This window comes from Gracilinanus agilis, chromosome 3 (genome assembly GCF_016433145.1).
Source record: "Gracilinanus agilis isolate LMUSP501 chromosome 3, AgileGrace, whole genome shotgun sequence".
In the NCBI taxonomy this organism is placed as follows: domain Eukaryota; kingdom Metazoa; phylum Chordata; class Mammalia; order Didelphimorphia; family Didelphidae; genus Gracilinanus; species Gracilinanus agilis.
The window spans coordinates 436,212,261-436,226,680 of record NC_058132.1 but is presented as its reverse complement, the minus strand read 5'-3'; the positions used below and the strand labels follow the sequence as shown (position 1 = coordinate 436,226,680).

Genomic DNA, 14,420 nt, shown 5'->3' with positions numbered 1-14,420 from the left:
AAAAGGAGTTTTACCAAATTATTTTTATGAAATATTGTACTGATTCTCAAGCCAGGAAGACCAAAAACAAAGAAGGAAAACTATGGACCAATATCCTTAATGAACATAGATGCAAAAATATTAACTATAATACTAGCTAAAAGGCTACAGCATTTCATCACAAGGATTATTCACCATGACCAGCTGGGATTTATACAAGGAATGCAAAAATGGTTAAAAATTAGGAAAACCACCTGCATAATTGACCATATAAACAACCAAACTAATAGAAATCTCATGATTATCTCAATAGATGCAGAACAATACTTTGACAAAATACAACACCAGTTGAATACACTAGAAAATACAGCAATAACGGGGCCTTTACTCAAAATAATATCATCTGAAATGAGGATAATTTCGAAGCCTTTGCAAAAAGATTCAGGACTGAAGAAAGTATGTCAATTATAACCACTATTATTTAATATGGTATTAGAAATGCTAGTGGAATTCCAGGTTAAGATGGTGGCAGAGTAAAAAGCAGCTGCTTAACCTCTCCTAACCCACAAATATAGGACTCCTCAAGAGGACATAAAAACAAATCCAGATGAACTAAGGGAATCCACAACAAGGCTTAGCATTGAAGGTACATGGGATCAGGCATTTTCATGCTATAAGGGGGTGAAATAGAAGTCACTAAAATGTGAGCTGAGCAACCTCCTCCCCCCCCACCACTTATAGGACCAAAGCCAGCTCAAAAGAGTTAGAGAAATTTTGGGGCATCCATTAAGTCCTAGGCAGCTACCTGTGATCACCAGGGCCTGCTCTTGACAGCAGCAAGACTTAAGACCCCAAGAGGCTAAAGAATACACAGACTTTGAAAACAGACCTTGAGCTCATGCTTGGACACTGGAGCAGGCGTGGATCCTGAGTGCAGGCACAGACCTTGGGTGGGGACCCAGTGCAGAGGGGTGCATGACTATGGAAGCAGTGCCCTAGGACTGTTAAAGGAGCTTTGGGCAGAGGAACAAGCAAGGGGATGACCAGGAGGCTTGAACCTGAGAACAACTAGACCTGAGACCTCAGGAACATGAAGAGTGCAGAGAGAACCTGGTCATGAGGATAAAGCTGAGAGGGCGCTGGGCTAACAATGGCAAGCCAGAGACAAGAACCCCAGAAGAGAAAGATTAAAAAGAAATCTTTAATACTTAACAACTTTTACACAGAAAAAATCCAGACAACAGAGCAAACAGCAGAGGATAACAAACAAGTAACCATATCCAAACCTTCCCCCAAAAAATGAAAACTGGTTACAAGGTCTTGAAGAGTTCCAATGTGAGACTATAAGAAAGATGGAAGAGATCTGGCAAAAAAATAACAGTTTAAAAGGCAGAATTTCACAATTGGAAAGTGAGGCTCAGAAATCGAATGAATTGATAAGCAAAATGAAGACCAGAAATGACCAGCTGGAAGCCTTGAAGAACCAAAAAGAGCAGATTGAAAAGGAAAACCAAAAGATTATAGCTGAAAACCAGTCTCTAAAGGATAGAATGGGGCAATTTGAAAAAGATGCCCCCAAATCAAAAGAATTAATAAGCAAATTGGAGACCAAAATCAAAGAGCTGGAAAACAGGACAGACCAAATCAAAAGGGGAAATCAAAAGATTATAGCAGAAAACCAATCTCTAAGAACAAGAATTGGGCAAGTAGAAGGCAATGATCTCTTGAGACAGCAAGAAAAAATAAATCAAAGTCAAAAGACTGATAAACAGAAGGAAACATGAAATATCGCACTGAGAAATTGACAGATCAGGAAAACAAGTCCAGAAGAGACAATTTGAAAATCATTGGTCTTACTGAAAAAGCAGAAATTAATAGAAATTTGGACTCCATACTAAAAGAAATTATTCAGCAAAATTGCCCTGAAGTTCTAAAACAAGAGGGCAATATAGACATTGAAAGAATCCATTGATCACTCTCTACACAAGACCCTGAAAAGACAATTCCCAGGAATATAATAGCCAAATTCAAGAGCTTCCAAGTAAAAGAAAATATTTTACAAGAAGGCAGAGTGAGTTAATTTAGATATCAAGGAGCACCAATGAAGATGACACAGGATCTTGCAGTCTCCACACTAAAAGACCGCAAGGCTTGGAATATGATATTCAGAAAGGCAAGAGAATTGGGTCTACAATCAAGGATCACCTACCCATTAAAACTGACTATAGACTTCCGGGGGAAAGTTTGGGCATTCAACAATATAGAAGATTTCCAAGTATTTCCACAGAAAAGACCAGGACTAAATGGAAAGTTCGATATCCAACCACAAAAACTAAGAGAAACATGAGAAGATAAATAAGAAACAGAGGGGAGAAAAAGAAAACTCTTATTTTTAAAGTTGCCTCTTTAAGGGCTTCAATAATATCTAATTATTCATATTCCTATATGGAGAAATGTTATGTGTAATTCTCTGTAGTGAACTCTATTCACTATTATAGTATCCACTATTGTAATAATTAGAAGAATTATTCATAGGGAGAGGTTGGATGACTAAATGGTCTAAGAGGATATAGAGGTGAATGGGAAGGAGGGGGTTGAATAGTAGAGGATATGAAGAGAAAGTTGAATGAATAAGAAAAATAGGATATTCTATTACACACAAAGAGGGCATGGGAAGGGGAAGGGATGAATAATATTATAAGAAGGAGAAGAAGACAGCATTAAGAGGTAATATTTAAAACTTACTCTCAGAGGAATTGACCCTCAGAGGGAAGACTAGTTATATCCATTGGGATATAGAACTCTATCTAACCCTACTGAGAAAGTCAGAAGGGATAAACCAAGGAGAGGAGGGGAGTGGGGAGGTCAAAAAAGGGAGGGGAGCAAAAGGGGAGGGAATCTGTTAGGCCTTAAAATAAAGAGATGGGGAATAATAAGGGAGGAGGTAGAAAGTGAAGGAAATCAAGGGAGGGGGCAAGGGTTATTGGCTTAAAGCAAACCACTGGTTTAAAAGGAAGTAGTGTAAGAAGAAGGAGTAGAACTAGGGGAGGATACAAAAATGTCAGTGAATACACAACTGTTAATTATAACTCTGAATGGGAATGGGATGATCTCACCCATAATACAGAAGCAAATAGCAGAGTGGATTAGAAACCAAAATCCTACCATATGTTGTTTACAAGAAACATATATGAGGTGGGTGGGCATACACAGATTTAAAGGAAAGGGATGGAGCAAAATCTTTTGCTCTTTGAATGAGAAAAAGAAGGCAGCATGGTGATCATGATTTCTGACAAAGCCAAAGAAAAATAGATATGATTAAAAAAGACAGGGAAGGTAATTATATCATGAATAAAGACAGTATAAACAAAGAGGAAATATCAGTGCTCAAAATGTATGCACCAAATGGCATAGCATCCAAATTCCTAAAGGAGAAACTGGCCAAGCTTAAGAAAGAAATAGATAGTAAAACCATAATTGTAGGAGATCAAAATATTTCTCTTTCAGATCTAGATAAATGAAACAAAAAAATAAATAAGAAAGAGATAAGAGAGATGAAGTCCTAGAAAAATTAGATTTAATTGATATGTGGAGAAAAATAAATAGGGACAAAAAGGAATACATCTTCTTTTCAGCTGCAAATGGTACATTCACAAAGACTCACCATGTAATAGGGCATAGAAACATTGCAAACAAATGCAGGAGAGCAAAAATAATAAAAGTAATCTTCTGAGGTCATAATCCAATGAAAATAATAATTAGTAAGGGCACCTGGACAGGCAAATCAAAATCTAATTGGAAATTAAATAATATGATTCTCCAAAACCAGCTAATCCAAGATGAAATCATAGAAACAATCAACAATTTCATTGAAGAGAATGACAATGATGAGACAGCCTACCAAACTCTATGGGATGCCGCTAAGGTAGTACTCAGGTAGGAAATTTATATCATTGAGTGTATATATTAACAAATTAGGGAGGGCAGAAATTAATGGATTGGGCATGAATCTTAAAAAACTAGAAAGCTAGCAAATTAAAAATCCCCAGATGAAAACTAAATTAGAAATACTAAAAATCAAGGGAGAAATTAGGAAAATTGAAAGTAAAAGACCTATTGAATTAATAAATGAGCCTACAAGTTCTTATTTTGAAAAAACAGATAAAATAGACAAAGTACTGGTCAATCTAATAAAAAAAAGGAAAGAAGAAAAGCTAATTGACAGTATCAAAGATGAAAAGGGAGACTTCACCTCTAATGAAGGGGAAATTAAGGCAATCATTAAAAACTATTTTGCCCAATTATATGGCAATCAATATAGCAATCTAGGTGATATGGATGAATATTTTACAAAAATATAAATTGCCTAGATTAACAGAAGAAGAAATAGAATACCTAAATAATCCCATTACAGAAAAAGAAATTGAACAAGCCATTAAAGAAATCCCTAAGAAAAAATTGACAGGGCCTGATGGATTCACAAGTGAATTCTATCAAACATTCAAAGAAAAACTAGTCCCAATACTATACAAATTATTTGATATAATGAGCAAAGAAGGAGTCCTACCAGATTCCTTTCATGACACAAATGTGGTACTGATTCCAAAGCCAGGTAGATCAAAAACAGAGAAAGAAAACTACAGGCTAATCTTCCAAATGAACATAAATGCAAAATTCTTAAATAGAAAACTAGCAAAAAGACTCCAGCAAGTGATAAAGAGGATTATCCACCATAATCAGGAGGGATTTATACCAGAAATACAAGGATGGCTCAACATTAGGAAAACCATCAAAACAAAAATCACATGATTATGTCAATAGATGCAGAAAAAGCCTTTTACAAAATACAGTACTAATTTCTATTGAAAACACTGGAAAATATAGGACTAGCAGGACCTTTCATAAAAATAACAAACAGTATATATCTAAAACCATCAACAAACATCATGTGCAATGGGGATAAAATTGAAGCCTTCCCAATAAGAACAGGTGTGAAACAAGGAAGCCCTTTATCACCTCTATTGTTGAACATTGTACAAAAACTCTAGCTGTAGCAATTAGAGAAGAAAAATAAATTGAAGCCATTAAAACAGGCAATGAGGAGACTAAGCTATCTATCTTTGCAGATGACATGATGGTATACATAAAAAATCCTAGAAAATCAATTAAATGCTAGTAGAAACAATCAACAACTTTAGCAAAGTTGCAGGATCCAAAATAAATACACATAAATCATCAGCATTCCTATATCTTTCCAACACATCACAGCAGCAAGAGGTAGAAAGAGAAACACCATTTAAAATCACCCTAGACAATATAAAATACTTAGGAATCTATCTACCAAAACAAAGACAGGGATTATACAAAAACAACTACAAAACACTTTCCAAACAATTAAAACTAGATCTAAACAATTGGAAAAACCTTGATTGTTCATGGGTAGGATGAGCTAAAATAATAAATATGATCATTCTATGCAAATTTATTTATTTATTCAGTGCCATATCTATAAAACTGCCAAAAACTTCTTTAGTGAATTAGAAAAAAAGTATAACAAAGTTCATTTGGAAGAACAAAAGATCAAGATTATCAAGGGAAATAATGAAAAAAATGTGATGGAAGGTAGCCTAGCAGTACCATATATTAAACTATATTATAAAGCAGTGGCCATCAAAACAATATATGCTGGCTAAGAGTCAGAAGGGAAGATCAGTGGAATAGACTTTGGGTAATTGACATCAGCAAGACATTGTATGATAAACCGAAAGAGCCCAAATTCTGGGACAAAAATCCACTATTTGACAAAAACTGCTGGGAAATTTGGAAAACAATATGGGAGAGAATAGTTTTAGATCAACATCTCACACACTACACCAAGATAAATTCAGAATGGGTGAAAGACTTGAATATAAAGAGGGAAACTATAAATAATTTAAATGAACACAGAATAGTATGCCTCTCAGATCTCTGGGAAAGGAAAGATTTTAAAACCAAGCAAGAGTTAGAGAAAATTACAAAATGTAAAATAAATAGTTTTGATTATATTAAATTAAAAAGGTTTTGTACAAACAAAAACCATGCAACCAAAATCAGAAGGGAAACAACAAATTGGGAAAAAATCTTTATAACAAAAAACTCTGAAAGGGGTCTAATTACTCAAATATACAAGGTTGTAAGTCAATTGTATAAAATATCAAGACATTCCCCAATTGAAAAATGGACAAGGGGCATGAATAAGCAATTTTCAGATCAAGAAATCAAAAGTATCAATAAGCCCATGAGAAAGTGTTCTAAATCTTTAATAATTAGAGAAATGCAAATCAAAACAACTCTGAGGTATCACCTCACACCTAGCAGATTGGCTAAAATGATAGTAGGGGAGAGTAATGAATCTTGGAGTGTAAGTGGCAAAATTGGGACATTAATGCATTGGTGGTGGAGTTGTGAACTGATCCAACCATTCTGGCTGGCAATTTGGAACTATGCTCAAAGGGCTATAAAAGAATGACTGCCCTTTGATCCAGCCATACCATTGTTGGGTTTGTACCCCAAGGAGATCATACATAAACAGACTTGTACAAAATATTTATAGCTGTGCTCTTTGTGGTGGCAAAAAACTGGAAAACTAGGCTATGTCCTGTGGTGAAGTGAGGGGGCATAACTGATTTGCAGAGTTCTTCAGTCAGTTAGGAGTTCAGAATCTTGCAAAAGAGTTGACAGTTGGTCTTGGGAACTCATGGAGAGAACCAGGGTCCATCTGAGCTCCTTCTTCAGATTGAAGCCTGGCCTATATTTTGCAGCTTTTGAGATTTGTTAATTTAGCTAATTCCTCTTAATCTCCCTGCCCAACCTTATTCCCACCTTCATTTTCCCTGTCTGCATTCCTGTGAGGGTTTGGAAGGAGGGTAGTTCAGAATTTTAGTTTAAACTTGATATTTTTAATAGTCAAATAGGGCTTACCCTTGCTACAATTTACCTATTGATCATTGTATCCAACTTTCCTAACCCCATTGATTACAAACCCATATGAGAGCCGAGTTAAGGTAGGTCCTTTCTCAGTCTCATGTTCCTGCCTCCCTTCCCCCACCTGAAGTTTCTCTAAGTGGCTCTTAGGGCTTCCTTGTATCCTCTACCCTGCAAATCTATCCTAAAAGACAATAAACCCTGTTTGTATTTAATCAAGACCTTTTGGCTACTTCATTAGTTGATTAATAAGAGAGGGAAGAAGAGAGAGAGGAATAAACTATCTATATAATATCATCTTTAATATATATTAAATAAACTAAACTATCACTCTCTGGAGTTTGAGGGAAGCTGAGGGTATCCATTTTGAAGTAAGTGTAACTTCAATACTTCCTTCTAGTCCCTTCCTGTGAAACTGACTAAAGTCTCAAGTCAGTTTCAAGCTGTCCTTTCCTAGCTCTAACCTGGCTCTGTAAAGTATGCTTTTACTTGAAGGGCTCAGTCTATTTTCCTTCAGTGTTTTGTCTCTAACCTGAGTATCCAGTCTGTGTTTCCCTGCTGCTGTTGCCTGCCTTAGATTAACTCATCCTCTCCCTTGCAACCCTTGGTACCACAGTGTTATATTCCCTAAGCTCAGACATTCCCTTATTTCTCCTACCACCTCAACTACCAACCTTCATCACTGCACCTTCCTCATCTACCTTATTGCCTTAATTTCCCTACTACCTAGCCTATTCCCTTGATTACATCCAGCCTTGGGTCCCTTGCCTTGTCTTATTCCCTATTCCTACCAGCTATTACCCCTAGCTTCGGTCCTATATTACATCTTGCAGATTTCCTTATTACATCCTGAAAATCCCCTATTGCAGCCCTTCTATTGGAGAATGGCTAAACAAATTGTGGTATATGCTGGTGATGGAATACTATTGTGCTCAAAGGAATTACAAACTGGAGGAATTCCATGTGAATTGGAAAGATGCGGAATGAAAGGAGCAGGGCCAGAAGAACATTGTACACAGAGACCAATACACTGTGGTAAAATAGAATATAATGGACTTCTGTACTAGCAGTAATGCAATGATTCATAACAATTCTGAGGGACTTACGGAAAAGAATGCTACCTACATTCAGAAGGAGAGGTAACACAGAAGAAAAGCAACTGCTTGAACACATGGGTTGAGGCAGACATGATTGGGGATGTAGACTCGAAACTACCATACCAATGCAACTATCAATGATTTGGAAATAAGTCTTGATCGATGACACATGTTAAAACTAGTGGAAATTTGCATTAGCTATTGTGGGGGGGATTTGGGGGATAAGGGGAAAATAAGAACATGAATCATGTAACTGTGATAACTTTTCTAAAAAATAAAAATTATTTAAAAATACAGAAAGAAATGCTAGTTGTCACAATTAGAGAAGAAATAGTTATTGAAGGGATTAAAGTAGGCAATACGGAGACTAAACTATCACTCTTTGCAGATGATATGATTGTATATTTGGAGAATCCTAGAAAATCAACTAAAAAGCTAAATAATCAATAACTTTAGCAAAGTTCCAGGATACAAAACAAATATCCATATAAATCAAGAAGTTTTCTCTATATTTCCAAAAAACCCAGCAGCAAGAGTTAGAGAGAGAAACTCCATTTAAAATCACTCTAGATTACATAAAATACCTGGGAGTCTAGTTGCCAAGACAAATTCAGGAATTATATGAACGTAACTACAAAACACTCTCCACACAAATAAAACTAGATCGAAACAACTTGAAAAACATTAATTGCTCTTGTGTAGGATGATATAATAATAATGATAATCATACCTAAATTGATTTGCTTATTCAGTGCTATACCTATTAAACTACCAAAACACTTTTTATAGGAATAGAAAAAAATTACAAGAAGTTCATGTGGAAGAATGAAAGATCAAGAATATTAAGGGAACTAGTGAAAAAAAATGTAGAGGATGGAGGCCTAGCATTATCAGATTTCAAACTATACTATAAATCAGTGATCATCAAATCAATCTGATACTGGCTTAGAAATAGAAGAGTAGATCAATAGAATATACTTGGGGTAAATGTCAGTGGGAAGATGATATTTGATAAACCCAAAGGTCCAGCTTTTGGGACAAGTATTTGATGAAAACTGCTGGGATGATTGGAAAACAGTATAGGAGAAACTAGGTTTAGATTAACATCTTACATCCTATACCAAGATTAACTCAGAGTGTGTAAATTACTTAAATATAAAGAGGGAAATCATAAAAAAATAGGTGAACATAGAATAGTATACCTGTCACATCTCTGGGAAAGGAAGGAATTTAAGACAAATCGTGAAATAGAAAACACTAGAAAATGTAAAATGAGTAATTTTGATTTTATTAAATTAAAAATTTCTGGACAAACAAAACCAATGTAACCAAAATTAGAAGGAAAGTAACAAATTTATAAAAAAAAAACAAACCTCTAATAAAGACTTCATTTCTCAAATTTATAAGGAGCTAAGTCAATTGTACAAGAAATCAAATCTTTCCCCAATTGACAAATGGTCAAGGGCATGAATAAGCAGTTTTCAGATAAGGAAATCAAAATTATCAAATTAGCACATGAAAAAGTGTCCTAAATCTCACATAGTTAGTAAAATGCAAATCAAAACAATGCAGAGGTACCACCTCACACCTAGCAGATTGGCCAATATGACAGTAAAGGAAAATAATGAATATTGGAGAGGTTGTGGCAAAATCAGGACACTAATGCCTTGCTGTTGTGTTTTGAATTAATCTAGCCATTCTGGAAAGCAACTTGGAATTACCCCCAAATGGCTTTAAAAGAAAATCTACCACATGATTCAGCAACATCACTACTAGGTTTGTACCCCAAAGGGATAATAAGGAAAAATACTTGTACAAAAATATTCATAGCTGCACTCTTTGTAGTGGCAAAAAAAAACCCTGGAAAATAGAGGATTTTCCCTAGATTGGGGAATGATTGAATAAATTGTGTTTATGATGGTGATGAATTACAATTGTGTTGTAAAGAATGATGATCTGGAGGATTTTATATGAACTGGGAGAACCTCAGTGAACTGATACACAGTGAAATGAGCAGAAAAAGGAAGAATGTTGTACACAGAAACTAAAGCATTGTAGAACAATCCAATGTAACAGACTTTGCTACTAGTAGCAATGCAACAAGCCAGGACACTCCTGAAGGACTTATGGGAAAGAATGCTAAGCATATTGAGATAAAGAACTATGGGAGTAGAAATGCAAAAGCAAAACATATGACATCACTTATCACATGTATATATGGGTATGTGGTTTAGGCTTTAAAAAATTGCTCTGTAGCAAAAATGAATAATATGGAAATAGGTGATAGCATTTGTACAACCCAGTAGAATTGCTTGTCAGTATGGAAACATGAAAAATATTTTAAAATAAAAATTGAAAATAAAAAAATGTTAGTATTTTAGTGAACTTTCCAATTTTCTTTAGAAAATTCCCTCATGCTTAGAGATGCTTTTTCTTATTCAGCTTTTATGATTATTCAGTTTACATGGATATAATCTTCACTAGAAAATTATAATGATTTAATTAATTGGAAGATTGTAAGATCAAGGCTATAGAACTGGAAGGAATGTTAGAGGACATCAGATCCAAACCTATTAGTTTACATATTACATAAGTGAGGAATAGTAAGGATGTAGTCACATAAGTATGAAATGTCAGCAAAAGGATTTAACTTGAAGTCATTCTGCTTCCAAGTCCAGTGCCCTCCCTACTCATTTTGAGGTTTTAGTCAAAATGTTTTTTTTTCAGCTTTGTACGACAAACATATCTGTGCATAATTGGCACAGATGTTGAAAACCCATAATCTCCCATAAAATACATCAGAAAAGGAATTTAAAGTCTCACGATGGTTTATAAATAAATGCTTTGGATTAATTGACTGAACAAAATTTTATATGAAGATTGGAAGAGGTAAAAAAAATACATTGCATCATTGGTTTTAGAAAGTAAATTAAATACTGTGATTATAATTTGTCACAGGTAGATACAATAATAGGTTTTGAAGAATTTTTTTACAATTGAAAGGGATGAAAAGCAAAGTTCAGTGGGGACTCAGTAGCTGTGTAAAACTAAGAAAGTATTTGAGTTACTAAAAAAAACTTACCAATATTGGCAAGTGTTGAATTTTTGTTTGATAGAACAAAGATCCACCTTATAAGCCCCTTTACATCAATGTGTCTCCAATCCACATATGACAGACATTTAATATTCCTTGGAATATGTAATAAATTATTTTAAAAATCCCTGACATTGTGACCCTCTGATTAATAGTATTCACCACTGTGAGGAAAACATATCCAGTACAATGTTAGAGACAAGCAGATATTATTACAATCCCCAAGATATTGCAACACTTTTTGGAATAATCTGTGATCATTTAAAGAAATTGAACCCACAAGAAGGAGCAAATGGATGAAGCAATTTTATTGCCTAGATTTAAATATGTGGAACGAACAGATAGATAACCAACTGGTCCTACAGTCAAAAGGGAGAGCTGCATGAATTCCTTTTGTAGAAATTGGAAATATATTTTGCTGGCTCTAAGCATCCCTTGAAAGCAAAGGAGTAGCTTTTTTTTTTTTTATAGTTTTTTTTTCTTAAACCCTTGTACTTCGGTGTATTGTCTCATAGGTGGAAGATTGGTAAGGGTGGGCAAGGGGGGTCAAGTGACTTGCCCAGGGTCACACAGCTGGGAAGTGGCTGAGGCCGGGTTTGAACCTAGGACCTCCCGTCTCTAGGCCTGACTCTCACTCCACTGAGCTACCCAGATGCCCCCATGGAGTAGCTTTTAATACTAACATTTTACTGGGATTGCTCTACAGCTGAGAAACATGAAACACAATTGCCTTTGAAAACTAAAGGTGACTATCATACAGAAGATAATGGAAAAAATTTCATGGTGGTTTTAAGCAGTTTTTATAATATAGAAAACATGAAGCTGAAAAAAAAAGAGTTAATGATGTCATCTAATAATTGCATTGAATGATAGGAAGAACTAAATTCATCAAATGGCAAGAGTTGGTCCAGGGATGATTGATTGGTAGATAGCTTCATTCATAACATGGCCATATCAGGAGGTTGGACAAAGCTCTCAGCTGATTAATAGAATCTTTTTTTTTAACTTTTAGATATCATAGAAAAGAGTCAGACAGGATAACTCATCATCCTCATTATTGGCATGAATTTCAGAAGAGAGGATGTAATGAATTCATTTATATATTTAAGTAATAGTGGTTAGGGAATATCTTGAGCTAATCAAATTACATTTGATATATTCTATTAAATTCAAGGTACAACATTTTAAAAAAGCCAAACTAGAATGAAACCAAAGAGGAGTGACTAGAATGTTGAATACTTGAAGGAAACAAGTGTGTTTATTGTAGAAAATGGAGAACTTTGTGAGGGAGGCAGGAACATAGCAGATTTTATATACAAGAGCCAAATTGATTTTTATCATTCCTTATATATACAACCCTCCATTTCCTTTGCACTGGCTACCATCCATACATGAAAATCATTTCCATTTCACCTCCATTTCTTAGAATCCTTAGTTTCTTTCAATTCTAAATTCAAAGATCATTATTGACATGATCTTCCATATTTCTTTTTTATCTTGGATAAATATTCAAAACAATGTCTACTAGATTTTAATTATTCTCCTTATCCTTTGCAATCTAGTTATATAGGTCAGTAGTTGGCTATGGTTGACTGTACTGTGAGAAGTTATTCTCATTATAAAACAGGTCTTACAGCATTAGAAAGATTCAAGCTTTGCTACAAATATTGAAAGAAACTATTACTATTTCCCCAGGAATACTATCTTTATCTGCTGAATTGTAAATGTATGACATCCTTCCTATGTCAAATGTAAGGTGGATTGAAAGAAAGATAAGTCTGTCCACAGTAATCTCTCTACATAACTATGGTACAGCAGGAAAAGCAACTTTGCTCATATGAAAAGGAAGCCTTAGAACTCTGAGAGTCAGCACATTCATATCCCTTTTGTTTGAGGTTACAGACACATGGAACTTGTTTCTTTTCTCCCATTCCTGGAAGGTCCATTTTAGGTGGTTCGAAAGCTGTTGGATCTTCTGTCCTTCTACAAGCCTGAGACTGAAAGAACTCCATTGGCGAAGATTTCTGAATACCTGGTAGGATTGGACAGCTGAAATCTGAATCAGATTTCTGAAAGGTGTTTGGTCCAAAAAGGCTCAATTTTGGGGGCAGCTGGGTAGCTCAGTGGATTGAGAGCCAGGCCTAGAGACGGGAGGTCCTAGGTTCAAATCCGGCCTCAGACACTTCCCAGCTGTGTGACCCTGGGCAAGTCACTTGACCCCCATTGCCTACTCTTACCAATCTTCCACCTATAAGTCAATACACAGAAGTTAAGGGTTAAAAATTTTTTTAAAAAAAAGGCTCAATTTTTCAGCTGAAGGTTTGTCTCTATCTCCATTTCCATAGTCAATACTGCTGATGTTTGGACCTGGTAAAGAATTAGAAAATCCATGAGCAAACCAGATTCTGGGCTTTTGCCTGGGAGAAGAATGGGGTGTGTTATTTGGAGTGGAATGGGCTCAAACAGTTAGTATATCATCTTTTGACATTTCTCCATTGTGCAACAATGATACTTGGCTTCTTCTGTGGTGAGGCCTTTATGGGGAGTGTATCCTGCTTGCTGTTCAAAGCTTTGGATGCTCTCTTGTATCTGTTTTATAATTAAAGAATTTATGATGGCATGTGTAGCTTTGTCCTTCACTTAGTCATTGGAAGCTGAGGGGGCTATGGAAGGAGAGGACAAACTAGTTTCTCCATCTTCAACCTTGGAAAGCTATTGGTACTTCTTATCTGGGATGACAGACTTTTTTTTTCACAGAATCTTACTGTAAATTTCAGATTAAAGCAGAATCATTGGTGTGGGATCCTTCAGGACATCATCATAACTGATACATTGCAATTGATAGGGACATTTTGCCTAGATGCCCACTTCCACTGTGCTCAGTGACAGGCACATCTGGCTCTCTGGATGTCATGGCCGATTGACTAGGTGTTTTTGGTGTTTCTCTCTAGATGGATATGAAAAATTATGATGCCACAATGAGAGTGTATAGAAGATAGGACAAGATGTCAAAAGAGAACATTCTTCAGCTAGTGATGACCTAGCAAGGAGTTCCAAGCAGCCCTCAGACAGAGGATCTAATGACAGCTATATCTCTGTAGGGAGGGGATTGGGAAGGGAGGTGGTGAGGAAGGAAGGGTTTGTATGTAGTCCTAGGCTCTGCCTTGGACAGGAATCTGAGACTAACAAGGTGTCAGATCCTGTTGCTCCCTGGACACTGAAGGACAAGTGAACCAAGGCCATGAAGCAGTCCCACAAGGACCTGAACAGATTAAACAGAGAGAAGC

At 35.7% G+C, this 14,420-nt stretch overlaps 1 pseudogene; it reads right to left on the bottom strand.

Annotated features, from left to right (window-relative positions):
- Nucleotides 1-14,047, bottom strand: part of LOC123241676 — a 66,109-nt pseudogene extending 52,062 nt beyond the window's left edge.
- Between the last annotated feature and the right edge of the window lie 373 nt (nt 14,048-14,420).